Source organism: Pseudophryne corroboree, unplaced genomic scaffold (assembly GCF_028390025.1).
Source record: "Pseudophryne corroboree isolate aPseCor3 unplaced genomic scaffold, aPseCor3.hap2 scaffold_1667, whole genome shotgun sequence".
Classification (NCBI taxonomy): Eukaryota; Metazoa; Chordata; class Amphibia; order Anura; family Myobatrachidae; genus Pseudophryne; species Pseudophryne corroboree.
Window position 1 is genome coordinate 44,646 of NW_026968303.1, and position 23,533 is coordinate 68,178.

At 41.7% G+C, this 23,533-nt stretch overlaps 3 non-coding genes across 3 annotated transcripts; 1 reads left to right on the forward strand and 2 right to left on the reverse strand.

The window, feature by feature from the left end:
- Positions 1 to 6,843: 6,843 nt before the first annotated feature.
- LOC135001705 (U5 spliceosomal RNA) lies at positions 6,844 to 6,959 on the reverse strand. The gene has a single exon (XR_010203077.1). It is a non-coding gene; the product is annotated as a U5 spliceosomal RNA (small nuclear RNA).
- A 286-nt stretch (positions 6,960 to 7,245) lies between these two features.
- LOC135001711 (U5 spliceosomal RNA) lies at positions 7,246 to 7,362 on the reverse strand. Its single transcript, XR_010203083.1, has one exon. It is a non-coding gene; the product is annotated as a U5 spliceosomal RNA (small nuclear RNA).
- Positions 7,363 to 18,162: 10,800 nt separating this feature from the next.
- On the forward strand, positions 18,163 to 18,236 carry TRNAN-AUU (transfer RNA asparagine (anticodon AUU)). The gene has a single exon. It is a non-coding gene; the product is annotated as a tRNA-Asn (tRNA).
- The last annotated feature ends 5,297 nt before the right edge of the window (positions 18,237 to 23,533 follow it).

Below are 23,533 nucleotides of genomic sequence, written 5' to 3' on the forward strand. Positions count from 1 at the left end.
CCTTTCCAATGAAGCGAGTTTAATTTAGTAATAGGTGAAAAACCATCCAAGAGCTGTTTAATCACTCAATTGGATTTTTTTGCCAGCATATTTCTTTTTCTCTGCAACCCACTGCTAAATTGTGCTTCCTAGCTGTTTTTTTATAAAATCACTGATTCAAATCTAACTCTGATTACATCAGAGTAGGCCAGGTACCCTACACCATAAGAAGGGGGTTTGAAATTTTGACTTGTCTACTTAAAGATCACCAAAATCTGATAACAAGGTCAATTACATCCCCTGGTGGGATTGAACCACCAACCCTTTGATTAATAACCAAACACACTAACCGATTGCGCCACAGAGACACTTTGCAAACGTACATACTGACAAAGGCTAATAAGCATTCATCTAGAACGTTTCCTAGAAAAACTTTAAAAAGTCAATAATCTGGAGAGTTTTTGTAAGATGTTTCTTCCATCAACCAACGAAGAAACACATTGGTACTTTCCCATGATGAGTGAGTGCTTCAGGATCTCTTGCACTTACATGTGCAGCAGAGTACTGCAATGGAAACATGCTGGGCCCATAACCCAGAGGTAGGCAGATTGAAACTATCCTCTGCTATATGCATTTTTTTTTGTTAATTAAAGTAATCCAAAACTGGGATTGATATTTTTGCTCTTTTATTTTTACTTAAAGTACAATAACTTTTACCATTTTAATTTGTTTTAATAGTATATTGACAGTATTGTTTTCTTTCAAAAATCCACTTAATTTTCTTTACCCTATTATTAAAATGGTAATTGACAAAAACAAACACATTGTCACCAGAAGAGCAATACAAAATGTACAAGTGATATATTAAAATCATCTTTCCAGCTTGAATTTCAATGATGCATTGGGGCAACGATTTTGTGAGAAACACCTTCACCCTTAAATAAAGATTTTTTTAATTCCTTACCTGTGTGCTAATTAGATATCACCTTGTTTTCACATTAAACAGACTTCCACATGCGAAAGCAGCAAGGATGCAGTGGCGTTAATGTTTCCTGGTGTCAACCTGTATTATTTCAGTAGACATTGAAATGAGGATGCATCTTGCTGCCTTTCCAATGAAGCAAGTTTAATTTAGTAATAGGTGAAAAACCATCCCTACAAAGGTGTCAATCAGAGACTTGGCTTTGTGGACACTTTTCAGAGAACAAATTTGTTAGCATAAAAATAAAGCCAGAAAATGAAGAGCTGTTTAATCACTCAATTGGATTTTTTTGCCAGCATATTTCTTTTTCTCTGCAACCCACTGCTAAATTGTGCTTCCTAGCTGTTTTTATAAAATCACTGAATCAAATCTAACTCTGATTACATCAGAGAAGGCCAGGTACCCTACACCATAACAGGGGGTTTGAAATTTTGACTTGTCTACTTAAAGATCACCGAAATCTGATAACAAGGTCAATTACGTCCCTGGGTGGGATTGAACAACCAACCTTTTGGTTAATAACCATACACACTAACTGATTGCGCCACAGCGACACTTTGCAGAAGTACATACTGACAAAGGCTAATAAGCATTCATCTAGAACGTCTCCTAGAAACATTTTAAAAAGTCAATAATGTGGAGAGTTTTTGTAAGATGTTTCTTCCATCAACCAATGAAGAAACACATTGGTACTTTCCCATGATAAGTGAGTGCTTCAGGACCTCTTGCACTTACATGTGCAGCAGAGTACTGTAATGGAAGCATGCTGGGTCCATAACCCAGAGGTAGGCAGATTGAAACTATCCTCTGCTATATGCATTTTTTTTTGTTAATTAAAGTAATCCAAAACTGGGATTGATATTTTTGCTCTTTTATTTTTACTTAAAGTACAATAACTTTTACCATTTTAATTTGTTTTAATAGTATATTGACAGTATTGTTTTCTTTCAAAAATCCAATTAATTTTCTTTACCCGATTATTAAAATGGTAATTGACAAAAACAAACTACATTGTCACCAGAAGAGCAATGCAAAATGTACAAGTGATATATTAAAATCATCTTTCCAGCTTGAATTTCAATGATGCATTGGGGCAACGATTTTGTGAGAAACATCTTCACCCTTAAATAAAGATTTTCTTAATTCCTTACCTGTGTGCTAATTAGATATCACCTTGTTTTCACATTAAACAGACTATTACATGCGAAAGCAGCAAGGATGCAGTGGCGTTAATGTTTCCTGGTGTCAACCTGTATTATTTCAGTAGACATTGAAATGAAGATGCATCTTGCTGCCTTTCCAATGAAGCAAGTTTAATTTAGTAATAGGTGAAAAACCATCCCTACAAAGGTGTTAATCAGAGACTTGGCTTTGTGGACACTTTTCAGAGAACAAATTTGTTAGCATAAAAATAAAGCCAGAAAATGAAGAGCTGTTTAATCACTCAATTGGATTTTTTGCCAGCATATTTCTTTTTCTCTGCAACCCACTGCTAAATTGTGCTTCCTAGCTGTTTTTATAAAATCACTGAATCAAATCTAACTCTGATTACATCAGAGAAGGCCTGGTACCCTACACCATAACAGGGGGTTTGAAATTTTGACTTGTCTACTTAAAGATCAACAAAATCTGATAACAAGGTCAATTACGTCCCTGGGTGGGATTGAACCACCAACCTTTTGGTTAATAGCCTTACACACTAACTGATTGCGCCACAGCGACACTTTGCAGAAGTGCTTACTGACAAAGGCTAATAAGCATTCATCTAGAACGATTCCTAGAAACATTTTAAAAAGTCAATAATGTGGAGAGTTTTTGTAAGATGTTTCTTCCATCAACCAATGAAGAAACACATTGGTACTTTCCCATGATGAGTGAGTGCTTCAGGATCTCTTGCACTTACATGTGCAGCAGAGTACTGTAATGGAAGCATGCTGGGTCCATAACCCAGAGGTAGGCAGATTGAAACTATCCTCTGCTATATGCATTTTTTTTTGTTAATTAAAGTAATCCAAAACTGGGATTGATATTTTTGCTCTTTTATTTTTACTTAAAGTACAATAACTTTTACCATTTTAATTTGTTTTAATAGTATATTGACAGTATTGTTTTCTTTCAAAAATCCAATTATTTTCTTTACCCGATTATTAAAATGGTAATTGACAAAAACAAACTACATTGTCACCAGAAGAGCAATACAAAATGTACAAGTGATATATTAAAATCATCTTTCCAGCTTGAATTTCAATGATGCATTGGGGCAACGATTTTGTGAGAAACATCTTCACCCTTAAATAAAGATTTTCTTAATTCCTTACCTGTGTGCTAATTAGATATCACCTTGTTTTCACATTAAACAGACTATTACATGCGAAAGCAGCAAGGATGCAGTGGCGTTAATGTTTCCTGGTGTCAACCTGTATTATTTCAGTAGACATTGAAATGAAGATGCATCTTGCTGCCTTTCCAATGAAGCAAGTTTAATTTAGTAATAGGTGAAAAACCATCCCTACAAAGGTGTTAATCAGAGACTTGGCTTTGTGGACACTTTTCAGAGAACAAATTTGTTAGCATAAAAATAAAGCCAGAAAATGAAGAGCTGTTTAATCACTCAATTGGATTTTTTTACCAGCATATTTCTTTTTCTCTGCAACCCACTGCTAAATTGTGCTTCCTAGCTGTTTTTCTAAAATCACTGAATCAAATCTAACTCTGATTACATCAGAGAAGGCCAGGTACCCTACACCATAACAGTGGGTTTGAAATTTTGACTTGTCTACTTAAAGATCACCAAAATCTGATAACAAGGTCAATTAAGTCCCTGTGTGGGATTGAACCACCAACCTTTTGGTTAATAGCCTTACACACTAACTGATTGCGCCACAGCGACACTTTGCAAAAGTACTTACTGACAAAGGCTAATAAGCATTCATCTAGAACGATTCCTAGAAACATTTTAAAAAGTCAATAATGTGGAGAGTTTTTGTAAGATGTTTCTTCCATCAACCAATGAAGAAACACACTGGTACTTTCCCATGATGAGTGAGTGCTTCGGGATCTCTGGCACTTACATGTGCAGCAGAGTACTGTAATGGAAGCATGCTGGGTCCATAACCCAGAGGTAGGCAGATTGAAACTATCCTCTGCTATATGCATTTCTAGTAGAATGGGTCTTCACCTATTTCAGTAACGGCAATCCTGCCGTGGAATGAGCATGCTGAATCTTACCACAGATCCAGCGCATAATGGTCTACATGGAAGCAGGACACCCAATCCTGTTGGGAGCATACAGGACAAACAGAGCCTCTGTTTTCCTAATCTGAACCGTTCTGGTGACATAAATTTTCAAAGTTCTGACCACAGCCAGAGACTTTGACTCAACGAAGGTGTCAGTGGCCAAAGGCACCATGTGGAAAGATGAACCACCTTCGGCAGAAATTGTTGACGTGTCCTCAATTCTGCTCTATCTTCATGAAAGATCAAATAAAGGCTCTTGTGATACTGCATGGTTTGTACTGTTTTCCATGTGCTCCCAGATCTTTCAAGCAAGTAGCATGGTCAAGAAAGTTCTGTTTGAAAAGTAACAACATTTACTGTCATTGTTATAGAATTTGGGAGAAAAAACAAGAAGAAATCTGCACTGTTGACGCACTGGACAGAATGAATGAATCATAAAATATAACCTTTATTAAGTATGTATTAAAATTGGATAAATATTAATATTATTATCCCAAACTGCAGTGAAACATAAAGGTTAAAATCACAGAACTAACATACATGTGCATAAGAAGAATAAAGAGATGTGAAAAAAAGGTTTAAAAAGCGTGTCCATGTGTGATTATTTTTGAAGGCACAACCCTGGCGGGGTTGTTTATATAGATATATATGTTGCTAATAATCACTTTCTAGCGTAATGTTATTAAATAGCTGTTAGTATCTATGTCGTCAGGTACCACTGGGTCGTATCCTATATACTCCCTTCACTCAATAGGGGTTACCTCCCGGGAAGCCATCCCCATTGGCGAATTTGTGGGGGTGATTGAGTATAACCGGTAAGCTAACCTCCAATTTGTGGGGTGCTTAGGTAGATGGGGATCACTTATTTCTCTGTGTCCCCTAAGACTATATTCCTAAATTCAATACCATAGGGGGATAGCTTTCTATATCGGATAAGGAATCACTTGATAGGGAAATCTCTATGCATCATGGAAAGATCATATTTATTAATATCCAAACTAAAAAAATGATGAATACCTTTAATTTAGCTGTTTAGATATAGTTAATTGGCGAGATATACCAACAGGTGCGGTTGCCTTAAGGAATATGGCAATTCCAATATAAATAGCAGCCCTCCTTCATATAATCAGCCAGATCTTATTAAATCTGGTCCAGATATAGCCGTTCAGATATACTTAATTGACAACATATATCAATCGGTGGGGTTGCCTTAAGGAATATAGCAATTCCAATTCTCATATAAATAGCAACCTTCCTTCATATATTCAGCCAGATCTTATTTAATCTGATCTAGGCGTAGGCAATAATGCTTTCCTTAGAGGTATAGCCACCTCAATTCTTATTAGGAAGCAAAGTGTCTGTCATAATGGTTTATCCAATTCATCTAAGAAATAATATATTCCATGTGTCAGAGATTCATTACTCTCTATTTACACTGTTAAAGAGTTAATTCTTATTATGTTACAGTGTAATGAAATTATCATATAGGGAGATGTGGCAATTCCATGTGCTATATATATAATAACCCTTAGTGGTCCAGATTCCACAATGAGGAATTTTCTTATAAACCGCTGAAACACACAGCTGTTTGACTGACTTCCAAATATATCTATCTCACTTTGTAACAGTCTTATGATAGAGAAACTGTTACATATTCGGTCACTTAGTTATCTAAAGGTAAACAGACTCAGTGTGAGGGTAATATAATATATCAAATGCGCTGTCAATAATCGTGGTAACTGGTGTAATAATGTGGTATATTGAGTATGCTAGTAAGGCATATAACTGCTCTCCAGCCTTTAAGTGTTACCAATCAATTTGTTACACTGTAAAGGATTTATGGTGTCCTGTTAGGACATGCAGCTGCTAGGCTGACTCAAAGATTTATCCATTTGTAACAATTATGTAACAGTTATATACATGTTACTGGTATTACATAGAAATAGTATGACACAGGCCAGCAGTCCCATGTGTCTAGATTCCACAATAGGAGATTTTCTTTGTCTTATAAACTGCTGGAACACACAGCTGCTAGACTGACTTCAAATATATATATTACTTTGTAACAGTCTTATAGTAAAGAGACTGTTACACACTGTCATTTAGTTATCTCAAGGTTAGCAGATTCTGTGTGAGGATAGTGTTCTGTTAGAACATGCAGCTGCTAGGCTGACTCATAGAAAATGTATCCATTTGTAACAAATGACACATACAGCATTAAATTAATATCTATAGCAGCCCATGTGACATCTCTACTCTTATCATAATTGTCTGGTTATTGCCAATCTGGACAGCAGGAGTGATATATATTCACTAGTCCCAATATCCCATCATATAAATATACCCACACTGATATACTTTCTTATCAAGAGTTATTAGTAGCTATCTGTATGCACTTTAGACATTGTAATTGCTAAGTGACATCATATCTAGTGTATTCCTTTCTTATAGCTCAGCTTCTATTCCCTATTAGTGGAGACTAACAGCTAACATCATAATCATATATTTTTGTTTTATAACATTTCACATGAGTCAAATACACGAGGACACGCCGTGCCCTACACGCGTGTTTCACTGCATCTATGGCAACTTACATTAAAGCTAACAAGAAAGCACACTCGTTCTGTCTTTAAACAGATAAAAGAAACCCCAATAATATGGGGCATGCAAAAATTTAGATAAAACTCAGTTTTGCTCCTCTCCACGGAAATCTTTAGTAAAAGGCGAAAGATTTGTTCGTTCTGAAGAGAAACCAGAGCATGACCAAGATTCCACCTGTCGCCTGAGTGCCATGCCAGCAGTCCTCATTCAGCTCAAAGTGAGCACCCAATATGAAAGAAAGAAAGCAGATTTCTCACCAGGCTTCCCCTTGCTATAAGCATGGTTTGTACTCTTTTCCATGTGCTCCCAGATCTTTCAAGCAATTAGTATGGTCAAGAAAGTTCTGCTTGAAAAGAAACAGACATTTACTGTCATTGTTATACAAATAAACTTACATTAAAGCCAACAAGAAAGCTCACTCGTTCTGTCTTTAAACTGATAAAAGAAACCCCAATAATATGGGGCATGCAAAAATTGAGATAAAACTCAGTTTTGCTCCTCTCCACGGATAATCTTTAATAAAAGGCGAAAGATTTGTTCATTCTGAAGAGAAACCAGAGCATGACCAAGATTCCACCTGTCGCGTAATAGAGCGCTTGCTACAACAGGGTATTCTGGTAAGAACGTCCAGCACTGCCAATAGTCCCATCTTCCCTGTGAAAAAGAGTGGGGGGAGGGGTTACCGGCTAGTGCAGGATCTAAGGGGGATCAACAAAATAGTTGAGAGTCAGTTCCCCGTAGTGCCAAATCCAGCTGTCATCCTTATGCAAATCCCTCCCACTGCGAAATTTTTCACTGTTATTGACCTCTGCTCCGCTTTCTTTTCGGTACCTCTGCACCCTGACAGCCAATATTTGTTTGCATTCACATACAGAGGAGTCCAATACACATGGACTCGATTACCACAAGGTTTCATAGACAGTCCAAGTATATTTTCCCAGGCTTTGCATGATTGTTTTTACAGTCTTTCCAACCAGAGAGTGGATCAGTATTAATACAGTACGTGGATGATCTACTACTGTGTTCTGATTCATTGGAAGCATCCCTGAAGGATACGAAACAGCTCCTGTTTCATCTTTCAGACACAGGACACAAGGTTTCCAAAGACAAGTTGCAATTATGCCAAACTAAGGTAAAATATTTGGGACACTGTCTAACACAAGGACTGAGACACCTGACCACTGATAGAATTCAAGCAATTAGAGACATGACTCTGCCAAAAACCCAGCAACAGATCAGAACATTTTTAGGAATGTGTGGGTATTGCCGTAACTGGATCCCAGGGTTTTCCATTCTAGCGTTACCTCTGCAGGAGATGGTCTCCTCAAACAAACCTGATCGGATTTCGCATACAGACGAGTCCGAGATGGCATTTGAGAGACTTAAACAGTGCCTAACGCAGGCACCAGCATTAGGTATGCCAGACTATGGGAAACCCTTTGAGCTGTACGGAACAGAAAGTGCTGGTTGCGCGGCAGGCGTCTTAACCCAAAAGCACGGTGATGCCAGCAGGCCAGTAGCATACTACAGCGCTCAGCTAGACACGGTAGCGCGATCCCTCCCCACATGCTTGCGAAGCGTCGCTGCGATAGCATTGCTAGTAACGAAAAGCGAAGATGTAGTGCTAGGTCACAACCTCACAATTCATACACCACATGCAGTGTCAGCCTTGCTAAATTCTGCCCAAACCAGGCACGTCTCATCAGCGCGGTTTACAAGATGGGAATTGGCACTAATGGCCCCCGTAAACATCACCATAAGGAGATGCAGTGCATTAAATCCTGCAACATATCTCCCAGGTGTGCCTGGACAGGCACAAAGGGTGGAGGATGAGAGTGGTGGGGAAGGAGAATTTAACACACAGGAGGACACACATGATTGTATGGAATATTTGACCCAAAATTTTACCGCAAGGCCTGACATCAGTGACAACCCGCTGGAAAATGTAGATCTAACTTTCTACACGGACGGTAGTTGTCACAGACAGTCAGACTCGGGAGACTTGTGTACTGGATACGCAGTCGTAGATGACCAAGGCACCATAGAAGCGGAACCGCTAGGCCCACCTCACTCAGCCCAGGTTGCTGAACTGGTCGCCCTAACCAGAGCATGTGAATTGGCTAAGGGCAAATCAGCCAATATCTACACCGACTCTAGATACGCATTCGGGGTAGTCCATGATTTCGGAGCCCTATGGCGCCTCAGAAATTTCATGACGGCAGCTGGTACACCGGTAGCGCATGCAGCTCACATCAAAAGGCTTCTAACAGCGATACAGGAACCCGACAGAGTGGCTGTTATCAAGTGTAAAGCACACACATATAGCTAGGACCCAGTATCACTTGGTAACAGCCGAGCAGACGAAGCAGCTAAGTTAGCAGCTGGTACCCCCAGACAGACAGACACCACACAACTGATGGTATTTAATACCATCAACACACAGAAGTTGTGTGAAATGCAAAATTTGTGTTCCACACAGGAAAAGGCAGTCTGGAAGGCGAAGGGATATGGCCAGGAGTCCTCAGGACTCTGGACGGATGGACAAGGTAAACCGGTGGCCCCCAGAGCATATCTTCCATGTTTAGCTGAGGCAGCTCACGGGCTGACTCATCTGGGCAAGGAAGGAATGTGCAAGTTGGTAAGAGCATATTGGTGCGCCCCAGGATTTTCATCTCATGCAAGTAAGAGAGCAATGTCATGCCTTACCTGTTTGAGAAAGAATATCGGAAAGGCAATACCAACAGAACCATCTCATATCCCACCTGCAGGCGGTCCTTTCCAGGCAATACAGATTGACTTCATTCAATTACCCCCTTGTCGAAATTTGAAATATGTACTTGTTTGTATAGATGTGTTCTCAAATTGGGTTGAAGCATTCCCGGCGGCCACAAATACCGCTATGTTTACTGCTAAGAAAATTGTGCAGGAATTTGTATGTAGATATGGTATCCCTAGAATTATCAAAAGTGATAGGGGTACCCATTTTACAGGTGATGTCTTTCAAAGAATGTGTAAGTTGATGGGAATTGATAGCAAGCTGCACACTCCATACCGTCCACAGGCGAGTGCGAAGGTGGAAAGAGTGAATAGCACTATTAAAAATAATTTGAGCAAAGTTATGGCAGAAACAGGATTGACATGGCCAGAAGCTTTACCCATTGTACTGTACAGCATCAGAACCACTCCCAGGTCCCCTCTTAATCTGTCCCCTTTTGAAATCTTGTTTGGTCGACAACCGCATGTTATGATTAACCCTCAGGATGATTTGAAGTGTAACAATGAAGTGACTGTAAAGTACCTGGTTAATATGAGTAAACAGCTAAGGAATCAAAATAATAATTTGAAGTTGGTGATTCCTGATTTACCAGAAAGTAATTGTCATGACATTGAACCTGGGGAGTATGTAATGATACAAAATTTTCTACGCTCAGGTTGCCTTATTGACAGATGGGAAGGACCATACCAAGTCTTATTGACTAGCACTACAGCATTGAAAGTTGCCGAGAGAGAGACTTGGGTTCATTCGTCCCACTGTAAGAAGGTTGCTGATCCAGAGAGGTCCCGTGATAAGGAACAGACGGTAGAGGACGTTGTATCACTGGAGTGTCTGTTCCAGGAGGACTGAGGCGGCACCTGAGCATTGAAAATCACAAGATCAAAAGCAGTTGTCGATTCCCTGTTCCCTTTTATTGTTTTTCTCCAACTTCCCATCCCCTCTCCCTCAAATTATTTTCCCCCCCTTCTCATTCTTCTTCGTTTCCTCCTATAAGATGGACTTGCCCCAAGAGACTGTGATCCGGATTTTCCTGTTGACCATGATGTTGACCAGAGCAGTCTGTTCCGGCGAGAGTACCATGGAGGTCGAGAGAGGTTCTGGAATGGGTTCTGATGACAGAGATGGAGGCGTAGTTTTCCGAGAACAACATAATCAACAAGCAAAGGCGAGTATCAGAAAACGATCCGATAGCATTGACAATAGAAGGAATTGTGAAGGATTGTTAGCTGAAGAAAACTGTATCTGTAGGCTCTGTGACAACGTAGTCGAGGATGGGTGCATTAAGAAATGCCAATCCAGTTTTAATATCCACATGGACCGGCATCCCTTGAGTGACTATCACTCCTTAGTGGGTAGCGTGTTAAATCAAACAGATTGTTGGGTATGCTCTCAAGTACCTCAAGGTCATAGCAAATCAGGACTAGTACCATTTCCTTTAACGATAGGGGAGGTACTTGAGCTAAGTGGTGGGAGACCGGTGGACAGGAGGTTTAATATCTCCAGTCCTCCTAGTTTGAAGCTCCACCAATATCATGTGGATAGATCCCTCATATGTTTTAACATTTCCAATCCCCGAAAGCCGGGAAATTGGGAAGTGTCATGGAGTAACCAAACCATGACCTTTTCATATAGAGCAGATAGAATGCCGACAGATACAGAGCTTATACGCCACATAGCCAGTAGAGGAAAATCTTTCCGGTATAGGTATACCCTAGGAAGTAGGATTACGAGAGTTGGAGAGGTATCACCAGGATACTGTGCACATATCGTACAAGCTGATACGTGTACTAGACAGATGGGAGAATTAGGGTTAGGAGATTTCACATGGAAAATGTGTAATATGGTTATGTCCTACTCCGTCCCATATGTTCTCCCCGATGATGCATATTTCATATGCGGGAGGAAGGCGTATAAGTGGCTTGCCCCAAACTCTGAAGGATTGTGTTATATTGGAAAAGTATTGCCTGAGGTAATGACTGTATCACATGCCAAAATGAAAGACATACACCGTGTTGCCCAAACTCCTTATACTCACACCCATTACGAGCACGTAGTTAAACGGCACCTGATAGAAAGAACAGAGCACCCGGCCTCTGACATGATCCATGAATCCACCGGGATTCAGTTTCTACTTGCGTTAGACCTCACTCGCACCGCCAGAGGAGTGTTGAATTATAAATACATATCTGCGCTCGCAAATTTGTTAGACAATATCACAGAAATGTATGATGACACGTTTAGGTATACTGGAAGAGAACTTCAAGCTTATAAAACAGAACTAGTTCAGCATAGAATGATTCTCAATTATCTCACAGCAGTAACAGGTGGATATTGTGTCACACTGGCAACGCAGTACGGCGTGAAATGCTGCACATATATAACGAATAGTACCGAGGACCCGGTCGAGGTCATAGACCAAAAGATGGACGATATTCTCCAATTGAAGTGGGAATTTCGCAGGAGACACAATCTCACCCTTGCTGCTGTGAGTAATGAGCTGACTAGTTGGGTGTCATGGTTGAACCCGCGAAATTGGTTCTCCGGTTTAGGAGAATGGGCTCAAGGAGTTATAATGGATGTAGGGAAGTTTCTCCTATGTATCTTAGGTGTTATCATAACGATTGGCTTGATATTTAGATGCGGTCAGGCTTTAACGAAGTGCAAACGAAGTACCAGGGTGATGAGTTTAAGGAGTGAGGAAATTGTAATGCGATTTCTACGGTCCGTTTCTTTCACCTGTTTTTCCGTTTTCCTCTGAGGTAAAAAGACCCACTTGGACGAGGAATTTGATGAGCCGATATACAGACAACAGATGGATTAAAGAAGAAGTTTTGACAACCTTATACACAGATTTTTGATGAACTATGCCATAGATCCCCAGTTTCCCTAGAAATTTTAAAATTACTCTAGCCCAACACTTTTGTAAATCTATGGACATTGACAAAGCTTTTTGCTCGCACCTTATGGGCAAAAGCACAAAGAAGACTGCATTCAACAGACACCAAACAAGACCTCAATCGACGAATGTTCATTAACCTGACATAGAATACCACTGCATTTACCGTAACTATGTATTTTCTTCATCTCTACAACCTTCAGGTAATTACACACATAGTATAGGGAATACAGGCACAGATATCAGCAATCACATATTCCCCCATTCATGTATCATCAACTAAAATGTGCTCCCCATTTTTGTTACAACCAAAATCCGAAAAAAGCTCGGTAAAGTTTGACAGCCCATCCACAGACCCGTACCACGGGATAAGAAGGAATTCAAATGTATACTTCGCAATACCTCAAAGCTTGATTTAAAACACGTACGGCACGATGATACATGACCCCCCAAACATGGATTCATACACACATGCTTCTGCTATCTCACTAGGTCATACCCTTTTCCTACCTTCTCCTCTCCTCCCCTACCCAACCATGTAAATGTATTAACCCCTGACATATATTTTTCTCTTTTTGAAATGTTTTAGGAAGTGGCAGTTATTGTTGACTGCCAAAGGGTGGACTGTCAAAGTCAGAAAAATATCACGATGCACACTGCCATATTTGCACCTCATATGTGTCCCTGCTGCGCATGCGTGCGCTCTACCGTGCGTGCGCATACTCGCTGTTGCGGGCACCCGCAGGCGCACGGTATGCACATTTACGGTAGAGATTGTGTGCGTCTAGCGGGCGACTCTTTCGTTACATATTTTCACCATATAATGCATTTTGTAGATTATGGTCCCTTTGATAGATTCTGAAAGTTTAGTTAATGTAGTATGTTCCTGGACAGAGAGATCCCTCATTGTTTGATACGAAGGGTCAGACAGGAGTAATACAGTGGTGTTTAGTATCCATCGGAAGAGTATTTAATTAGCAATATTCCGGTGTTGGTTTGAAGCGGATCAATCGCTCGTGCGAATAGTTATGGACATAAGAAGTTTATGAACATTTACTGTATTTGCACTTACTTATCCATGCGGCGGGAAACCCAGTTTCCCTCCCACCTGAGCTGTTGGAAATAGTCACAGCCCACCTGTATGAATCAACCTATGACCTTTTGTTATAATGCGAAGACGAATTCCTGTGTCCAATGAACAATGAGATTGTAGGGACCATTGAATTGTATTGTGTGTGGGGCATAAATAGACAGGCCGATCACATCCAGCACTCACTCTTCATCGGTTATCATTGCTGAAAATCGGGAGCTGGATGTCCAGAGGCGCATGCGATCGTTTCCTTTGTGCGTAAGTTTTCTCCGTAATCATATTGTCTTTTCTTGTTATTATGGGCCATATCTTTCTCTCTCTCTCTTCTCTTTCTCTCATTTTCTCTTAAACGTACTTGTATTGTATTTACTGTGTAGTTACCTGGTTAGTTAGTCTATGTTATATTGTAGTGTATGACTTGTATTGTATTAATTCTTTTGCAAGTATAACATTCATAATATATATATTAGGCGTTGGACCCTAAGCACGGTATTTGTGTATTTCTTATAGTGTTAAGTATTCTCAGAGCGTCGGTGACGCTCGAACAGCTTTTGAGTTAATAAGGTTATACAGTGTTGCATTTACACCCTATCTCTACACTAAGGTTTTACAGCAAATTACATTGTTTGTGGTTTAGACATAAAGGTTTAACATTGTGAGCGTCGGCGCCGCTCGTGATCTCCTCGTGGTCTCGAGCGTTCGCTACGCTGATAGCGTAGCATTACGGTAGTCGCTCACCTATAAGTGTGCCCGATACCAACAGCGTATTCTCGTGAGCGTCTGTATCGCTCGAGCAGCCCGCTCCCGATACAGCGTCCGTTATGCTATAGCGAACCATTACGTTAGTCAGCAGCCAATAGCGTGCCTGCCTGTGATCTCTTGGCCGTGAGCGAACGTGACGCTTGAGCGTCTCGACCACGGCTAAGCGATTGTTACGCAACGAGCGTACCCTTACAGTACTCCATACGCAAATAGCGTACAGTGTTCTTAGACCTCACAAAGGGTTTTAAATAAGATAAATATTTAGCTTTATCAAAGCGCACTGTCAGCAGTGTTCATTCCGGGAGTGGACAACTGGGATGCAGACTTCCTCAGCAGACACGACCTACATCCAGGAGAGTGGGGACTCCATCAGGAAGTCTTCGCACAGATTGCAAGTCGGTGGGGACTGTTCCAGATAGACATGATGGCGTCCCGCCTCAACAAAAAGCTACAGAGGTATTGCAACAGGTCAAGAGACCCTCGGGCAGTAGCTGTAGACGCCCTAGTGACACCGTGGGTGTTCCGGTCGGTCTATGTATTTCCTCCTCTACCTCTCATACCCAAGGTGTTGATAATAGTAAGAAAAAGAGGAGTAAGAACAATTCTCATTGTTCCAGATTGGCTGCGAAGGACCTGGTATCCAGATCTGCAGGAAATGCTCACAGAAGATCCGTGGCCACTTCCTCTAAGACAGGACCTGTTGCAACAGGGGCCCTGTCTGTTCCAAGACTTACCGCGGCTGCGTTTGACGGCATGGCGGTTGAACGCCGGATCCTAGCGGAAAAGGGTATTCCAGATGAGGTCATTCCTACGCTAATAAAGGCTAGGAAGGACGTGACATCTAAACATTATCACTGTATATGGCGAAAATATGTTTCTTTGTGTGAGGCCAGGAATGCTCATACGTAAGAATTCCACCTGGGCCACTTCCTTCACTTCCTACAAACTGGAGTGAATTTGGGCCTAAAATTAGGCTCTATTAAGGTTCAGATTTTGGCCTTATCCATTTTCTTTCAAAAGGAATTGGCCTCTCTTCCTGAAGTAAGTACAAACTTTTGTGAAGGGAGTACTGCATATTCAGCCTCCTTTTGTACCTCCGGTGGTCCCTTGGGACCTTAACGTGGTGTTAAGGTTATGGTTTGAACCACTTAAAATGGTGGAGTTTAAATATCTCACTTGGAAGGTGGTCATGTTATTAGCCTTGGCTTCCGCTAGGCGAGTGTCGGAATTAGCAGCTTTATCACATAAAATCCCCTATCTGGTTTTCCATATGGATAGAGCGGAATTGCAGACCCGTCCTCAATTCCTGCTAAAAGTGGACTCATCCTTTCATATGAACCAACCTATTGTGGTGCCTGTGGCTACGCGTGACTTGGAGGATTCCGAGTCCCTTGATGTGGTCAGGGCTTTGAAAATTTACGTGGCCAGAACGGCTAGAGTCAGAAAAACAGAAGCACTGTTTGTCCTGTATGCAGCCAACAAGATTGGCACCCCTGCTTCAAATCAGACTATTGCTCTCTGGATCTCTAACACGATTCAGCAGGCGCATTCTATGGCGGGATTGCCGTTGCCTAATTCAGTCAAGGCCCATTCCACTAGGAAGGTGGGCTCTTCTTGGGCAGCTGCCCGGGGGTCTCGGCACTACAGCTGTGCCGAGCTGCTACTTGGTCGGGTTCAAACACCTTTGCAAAGTTCTATAAGTTTGATACCCTGGCTGAGGAGGACCTCCTGTTTGCTCAATCGGTGCTGCAGAGTCATCCGCAGGAGCCCGTTTGGGAGCTTTGGTATAATCCCCATGGTCCTTACGGAGTCCCCAGCATCTTTTAGGACGTAAGAGAAAATAAGATTTTAAACCTACCGGTAAATCTTTTTCTCGTAGTCCGTAGAGGATGCTGGGTGCCCGTCCCAAGTGCGGACTACTTCTGCAAGACTTGTATATAGTTATTGCTTACATAAGGGTTATATGTTAGTTTTCATCGGTCTTGGACTGATGCTATGTTGTTTTCATACTGTTAACTGGGTAGTATATCACAAGTTATACGGTGTGATTGGTGTGGCTGGTATGAATCTTGACCTTGGATTAACAAAAATCTTTTCCTCGTACTGTCCGTCTCCTCTGGGCACAGTTTCTCTAACTGAGGTATGGAGGAGGGGCATAGAGGGAGGAGCCAGTGCACACCCAGATCTAAAGTCTTTCTTAAAGTGCCCATGTCTGCTGCGGAGCCCGTCTATCCCCCATGGTCCTTACGGAGTCCCCATCATCCTCTACGGACTACGAGAAAAAAAATTTACCGGTAGGTTTAAAATGTTATTTTTTTCTCTGCAACCCACTGCAAAATTGTGCTTCCTAGCTGTTTTTTATAAAATAACTTAATTAAATCTAACTCTGATTACGTCAGAGAAGGCCAGGTACCCTACACCATAAGAGGGGGTTTGACATTTTGACTTGTCTACTTAAAGATCACCAAAATCTGATCACAAGGTCAATTACATCCCTGGGTGGGATTGAACCACCAACCTTTTGGTTAATAGCCCATGTAAGTGAAAGAGATCCTGAAGCACTCACTCATCATGGGAAAGTACCAATGTGTTTCTTACAAAAATTCTCCAGATTATTGACTTTTTAAAGTTTTTCTAGGAAACGTTCTAGATAAATGCTTATTAGCCTTTGTCAGTATCTACTTTTGCAAGGTGTCTATGTGGCGCAATCGGTTAGCATGTTTGGCTATTAACCAAAAGGTTGGTGGTTCAATCCCACCCAGGGATGTAAATAACCTTGTAATCAGATTTTGGTGATCTTTAAATAGACAAGTCAAAATTTCAAACCCCCTCTTATGGTGTAGGGTACCTGGCCTTCTCTGATGTAATCAGAGTTAGATTTGATTAAGTGATTTTATAAAAAAACAGCTAGGAAGCACAATTTAGCAGTGGGTTGCAGAGAAAAAAAATTATGCTGGCAGAAAAGTCCAATTTAGTGACGAAACAGCTCTTCATTTTCTGATTTTATGTTTATGCTAACAAATTTGCTCTCTGAAAAGTGTCCACAAAGCCAAGTCTCTGATTAACACCTTTGTAGGGATGGTTTTTCACCTATTACTGAATTAAACTTGCTTCATTGGAAAGGCAGCAAGATGCATCCTCATTTCAATGTCTACTGAAATAATACAGGTTGACACCAGGAAACATAAACGTCACTGCATCCTTGCTGCTTCCTCATGGGGAAGTCTGTTTAATGTGAAAACAAGGTGATATCTAATCAGCACACAGGTAAGGAATTAAGAAAATCTTTCTTTATGGGTGAAGATGTTTCTCACAAAATTGTTGCACCAAAGCATCATTGAAATTCAAGCTGGAAAGATGATTTTAATATATCACTTGTACATTTTGTACTGCTCTTCTGGTGACAATGTAGTTTGTTTTTGTCAATTACCATTTTAATAATAGGGTAAAGAAAATTAAGTGGATTTTTGAAAGAAAACAATACTGTCAATATACTATTAAAACAAATTAAAATGGTAAAAGTTATTGTACTTTAAGTAAAAATAAAAGAGCCAAAATATCAATCCCAGTTTTGGATTACTTTAATTAACAAAAAACAATGCATATAGCAGAGGATAGTTTCAATCTGCCTACCTCTGGGTTATGGGCCCAGCATGCTTCCGTTGCAGTACTCTGCTGCTCATGTAAGTGCAAGAGATCCTGAAGCACTCACTCATCATGGGAAAGTAGCAATGTGTTTCTTACAAAAACTCTCCAGATTATTGACTTTTTAAAGTTTTTCTAGGAAACGTTCTAGATGAATGCTTATTAGCCTTTGTCAGAATGGACTTTTACGAGGTGTCTCTGTGGTGCAATCGGTTAGCATGTTTGGCTATTAACCAAAAGGTTGGTGGTTCAATCCCACCCAGGGATGTAATTGACCTTGTGATCAGATTTTGGTGATCTTTAAGTAGACAAGTCAAAATTTCAAACCCCCTCTTATGGTGTAGGGTACCTGGCCTTCTCTGATGTAATCAGAGTTAGATTTGATTAAGTGATTTTATAAAAAACAGCTAGGAAGCACAATTTAGCAGTGGGTTGCAGAGAAAAAAAAATTATGCTGGCAGAAAAGTCCAATTGAGTGATTAAACAGCTCTTCATTTTCTGACTTTATTTTTATGCTAACAAATTTGCTCTCTGAAAAGTGTCCACAAAGCCAAGTCTCTGATTAACACCTTTGTAGGAATGTTTTTTCACCTATTACTGAATTAAACTTGCTACATTGGAAAGGCAGCAAGATGCATCCTCATTTCAATGTCTACTGAAATAATACAGGTTGACACCAGGAAACATAAACGTTACTGCATCCTTGCTGCTTTCTCATGTGGAAGTCTGTTTAATGTGAAAACAAGGTAATATCTAATCAGCACACAGATAAGGAATTAAGAAAATCTTTCTTTATGGGTGAAGATGTTTCTCACAAAATTGTTGTCCCAATGCATCATTGAAATTCAAGATGGAAGATGATTTTAATATATCACTTGTACATTTTGCATTGCTCTTCTGGTGACAATGTAGTTTGTTTTTGTCAATTACCATTTCAGTAATAGGGTAAAGAAAATTAAGTGGATTTTTTAAAGAAAACAATGCTGTCAATATACTATTAAAACAAATTAAAATGATAAAAGTTATTGTACTTTAAGTAAAAATAAAAGAGCCAAAATATCAATCCCAGTTTTTGATTACTTTAATTATAAAAAAAAATGCACATAGCAGAGGATAGTTTCGATTAATCGACCTCTGGGTTATGCGCCCAGCATCCTTCCATTGCACTACTCTGCTGCTCATGGAAGTCCGAGAGATCCTGAAGACTAAATTGATTAAAGGCCTAAAAGTACTGGACTATAAGGAAAGACTTACTAGGCTGAATATGTATACACTAGAAAAGAGGTGCCTAAGAGGAGATATTATTAATATCTTCAAATATGTAAAGATACATAACAAAGAGTTATCAGAGGAATTATTTATTAAAAGAACACGTGGTCACTCGCTGCGACTGGAGGAAAGTTCAGAACGCAATGGAGGAAAGGTTTCTTCACTGTTAGGGCAATCAGGATGTGGAATTCCCTGCCAGGGAAGGTGGTAATGGCGGACTCTGTAATTGGATTTAAAAAAGGAATGGATACATTTCTGAATGAAAAAGCTATCCAAGGTTATAATACTTAAAATATCAACATGGTTAATCCGGGGGTAACATGAGTTATAGTAGCTAACTAGTCATAAAACATTATTCAGCAAGTATGTAGAATCATCACAACTTAAAACAGGTTGAACACGATGGGCAATTTGCCTCTATTCAACCTCAAAAACTATGTTACTATATGTTACTATATTACTGTAGTATACAGAACACCACAATGCAATGAGCAGTGATAGTGAGCACTGATGAGGATACTAGAACTGACACTGAGCAGCAAGATGCAGCACTGGACTATTAGTAATGTACTGTAGTATGCTGAGCACCACAATGCAGCACAAGACAATGAGCAGTGATACTGAGCACTGATGAGGATACTACTGAGAACTGACACTGAGCAGGAGAGACACACTACTAGTATTACTGAGCAGCAATAAGTAACCACTGATACTGAGCACTGATATTGAGATTTCCACTGAGAGAACATAGCCACGTCCTCTCCGCTCTCTCTTCAATGCACGAGTAAAAATGGCGGCAACGCGCTGCTCTATATATAATATCCGAATCTCGCGAAATCCGACAGCGGGATGATGACATTTTCCCTTGTTCAGGTTTTCCGAGTCAGGCGGGAACAACCGAGCCTGCCTCAGACCAGTGTAAACCACGTGGAGTTCGTGGGGAATTCGGTTCTCGGAGAACCGAACCCGCTCCTCTCTACCTTATACCCATCAATTTTTTTTATTTTCAATCTAAGCCCCTGCAGTTTTCTGTAAGCATCTGCTTCGCTATGATGATCAACAAGTCACAAGGGCAAACACTCAGGGCTTGAGGCATAGATCTTTGGACTAGCTGCTACAAGCATGGCAGAGGTGTCACTATCACTGGTGACACCCAGAGAGGTGTCGAGGGAGATTGTAATGCAGTGCGTGCAAATAAGCAGCGCAATGGTAAAAAGGAGGCATGATTTCATAGGTAGGGGCGTGGCCTGGTGGCCTGAATCTACATTTTGTTGCTCCGGGTGTCCCGGGGGTTGGGTGCTGCACCCGGGGACTAGTGTGTAAGCGGTGCTGGCTCCTGCACAGTGACAGGGCATGGCCACCCAGTATGACACCTCCCTTCTTGACCATGCTGTAATTGCAGTCGCACTGCAGTTCAGCGTGATCATAAACAATGGTGTAGCCTCCTGCTGGTGCAGACTGTATGTGCGCGCAGGAAGCCGCCACCATTTTTGTGATCACAGCGGCTGAATGTGATGTCATACAGCCGCTGTGACCACGCCCCCTGTGTCTCCTCCATTGCAGACCCCATTTTGAAGCCTTGCCCCCGCACTGCTCCATCCCTGACTTGGAAATGGAGTGTTGCTGACCCCACTCTCCCCCCCTGCCCCGATTGACAGGCAGAGGCGATCGCATGCAGGCACATGCGTATGCTCTTAGCAATTTTTGCAGTTGGATCGCTTATTGTGATTGCAATCCAACCTGAATCAGGCCCTATTACCTATCACAATGCGCTGCGGGCAGTACAAAATTGGGTTAATATAGGAGAAAAACCCCCAGACCTGTGCTCCTTAACTGTACCTGGTGGCTAGTGGAGCGGCTGCCCAGTAATCAGTGTCCACCCCAGTGCGCACACGGCCCACCCCCTACGGCCACGCTCCCCTTAATCAGCGGCCTCGTGATCCGGAAGGGCGGTGTGTGTGTGTGACTGACCTTAGGAAGAAACCGGAGCATCCGCTGCAGTGACCCAGCAACCAGGGCACGGGAGTATACAGCGCCGCTGGGAGTGATGAAGCTGCAGTAAAGATGTCTATTAGACCTAGCCTGCTGCAGCCCTTGTAGATTCTCATAAAACAAGTTCTTCTTTTCTTGTCAAAATTAATAGCTAAGAATAGGCTGCCTGAGGCAGGCCCCTGTTAAGTGGCCTGCTACTGAAGGCACCAACTACAAACTGAGCTCCCTGTTCATGGAAGCGGGGTTATAGAGGAGGATGCGCTGAGCATCTTGGGAACAGTCAAAAGCTTTGAGCCGGTTGGTGCCTCAGATCAAGATCCTACTCTACACCCCAATGTGAATCCTTGTGGAGTCCAGTGTACCCCACAGAAGAAATTAATGTGTCACACCCATTGGCAGCAACCTTAGAATAGCTGCTGACGGGCACAATTGAGAAAGGAAGGGGGGGGGCATTTGAATCCAGCACATAGATGCAATTCAAATATGTAATTTGTACCTTCCTATTTTAAAATATAATGGATGAACCTCACCCTGTGAGAACAATCTTCATGATCAAGAGATCTAATATGTAAAATAAGTATGAGTTGGGATAGGGCTGGGGAGGGTGGCAGCTCGGGCAGCCCCTCCCCCGTCAAGTTAAGGAGATTCAACTGAGGAAGCACAAGGGAACTCTCGTCTGGGGACAACAACTGCAGGGAGACCACATCTTTTCAGATGAACATGGGAGGGCGGAAGGCTGCCTAATACTGAAGCACCATCAAATATCAAACCATATCCAACAACTAGTACAAGCATTCCTGGGGGAAGGTCTGCAGCAGACGGATTTGCATACGGTGATGTCATCCAAGCAGTGGGCCAAAGTTGGCTGGAACCCTCATCTGCATATAAAAAGAGAAAAGGGGCATGCAGGGCATGGCGGCCTTTTGCAGTGCTTGGATGACCCCTAGTTTGCATTAAACACCCCCACCCTCCTTTGGTGTGGGGCTCATGTTGGCCATGCCCCATCCCCTGAAGCATTCATGCTGATTTCTTGCAGCAGCTGGGCACTGTAACAGCTCCAGAGCTGCTCTGTAAGGCAAGTAAAAGGGTGTGGGCCCTGCAGCACCACCTGTAGTTCGCATTGTGCGTTGGAAGGCACAAAGTAAGCAGACGGGAGGAGAAGTCAGGATAGTACACAAGGGCATCCTTTTCTCTTAGTCCGTAAAGGATGCTGGGGTCACATTAAGAACCATGGGGTATAGACGGGATCCGCAAGAGACATGGGCACTTTAAGACTTTCAAAGGGTGTGAACTGGCTCCTCCCTCTATGCCCCTCCTCCAGACTCCAGTTATAGGAACTGTGCCCAGGGAGACGGACATTTCGAGGAAAGGATTTATTGTTAAACTAAGGTGAGCATCTTACCAGCTCACACCTTAAGCATGCCGCAGAACGTGGCATTCAACAGAACACAAGCCAACGGCATGAACAATTGCAGCAAAAAGCTGACCAGAACCATAACACAACATGTGTATAACCACAAGTAATAACTGCAGACACAGTATGGACTGGGACGGGTGCCCAGCATCCTCTACGTACTAAGAGAAAAGGATTTACCAGTAGGTATTAAAATCCTATTTTCTCATACGACCTAGAGGATGCTGGGGTCACATTAAGAACCATGGGGTTATACCAAAGCTCTTGAACGGGTGGGAGAGTGCGTACGACTCTGCAGCACCGAATGACCCAACTTGAGGTTATCATCAGCCAAGGTATCAAACTTGTAAAACTTAGCAAAAGTGTTTACTAAATAGCTGCTCGGCAAAGTTGCAATGCTGAGACTCCCCGACCAGCTGCCCAGGATGAACCCACCTTTCTAGTAGAATGGGTCTTCACCTAATTCAGTAACGGCAATCCTGCCGTGGAATGAGCATGCTGAATCTTACCACAGATTCAGCGCATAATGGTCTGCATGGAAGCAGGACACCCAATCCTGTTGGGAGCATACAGGACAAACAGAGCCTCTGTTTTCCTAATCTGAACCGTTCTGGTGACATAAATTTTCAAAGTTCTGACCACAGCCAGAGACTTTGACTCAACGAAGGTGTCAGTGGCCAAAGGCACCATGTGGAAAGATGAACCACCTTTGGCAGAAATTGTTGATGTGTCCTCAATTCTGCTCTATCTTCATGAAAGATCAAATAAAGGCTCTTGTGATACTGCATGGTTTGTACTGTTTTCCATGTGCTCCCAGATCTTTCAAGCAAGTAGCATGGTCAAGAAAGTTCTGTTTGAAAAGAAACAAACATTTACTGTCATTGTTATGC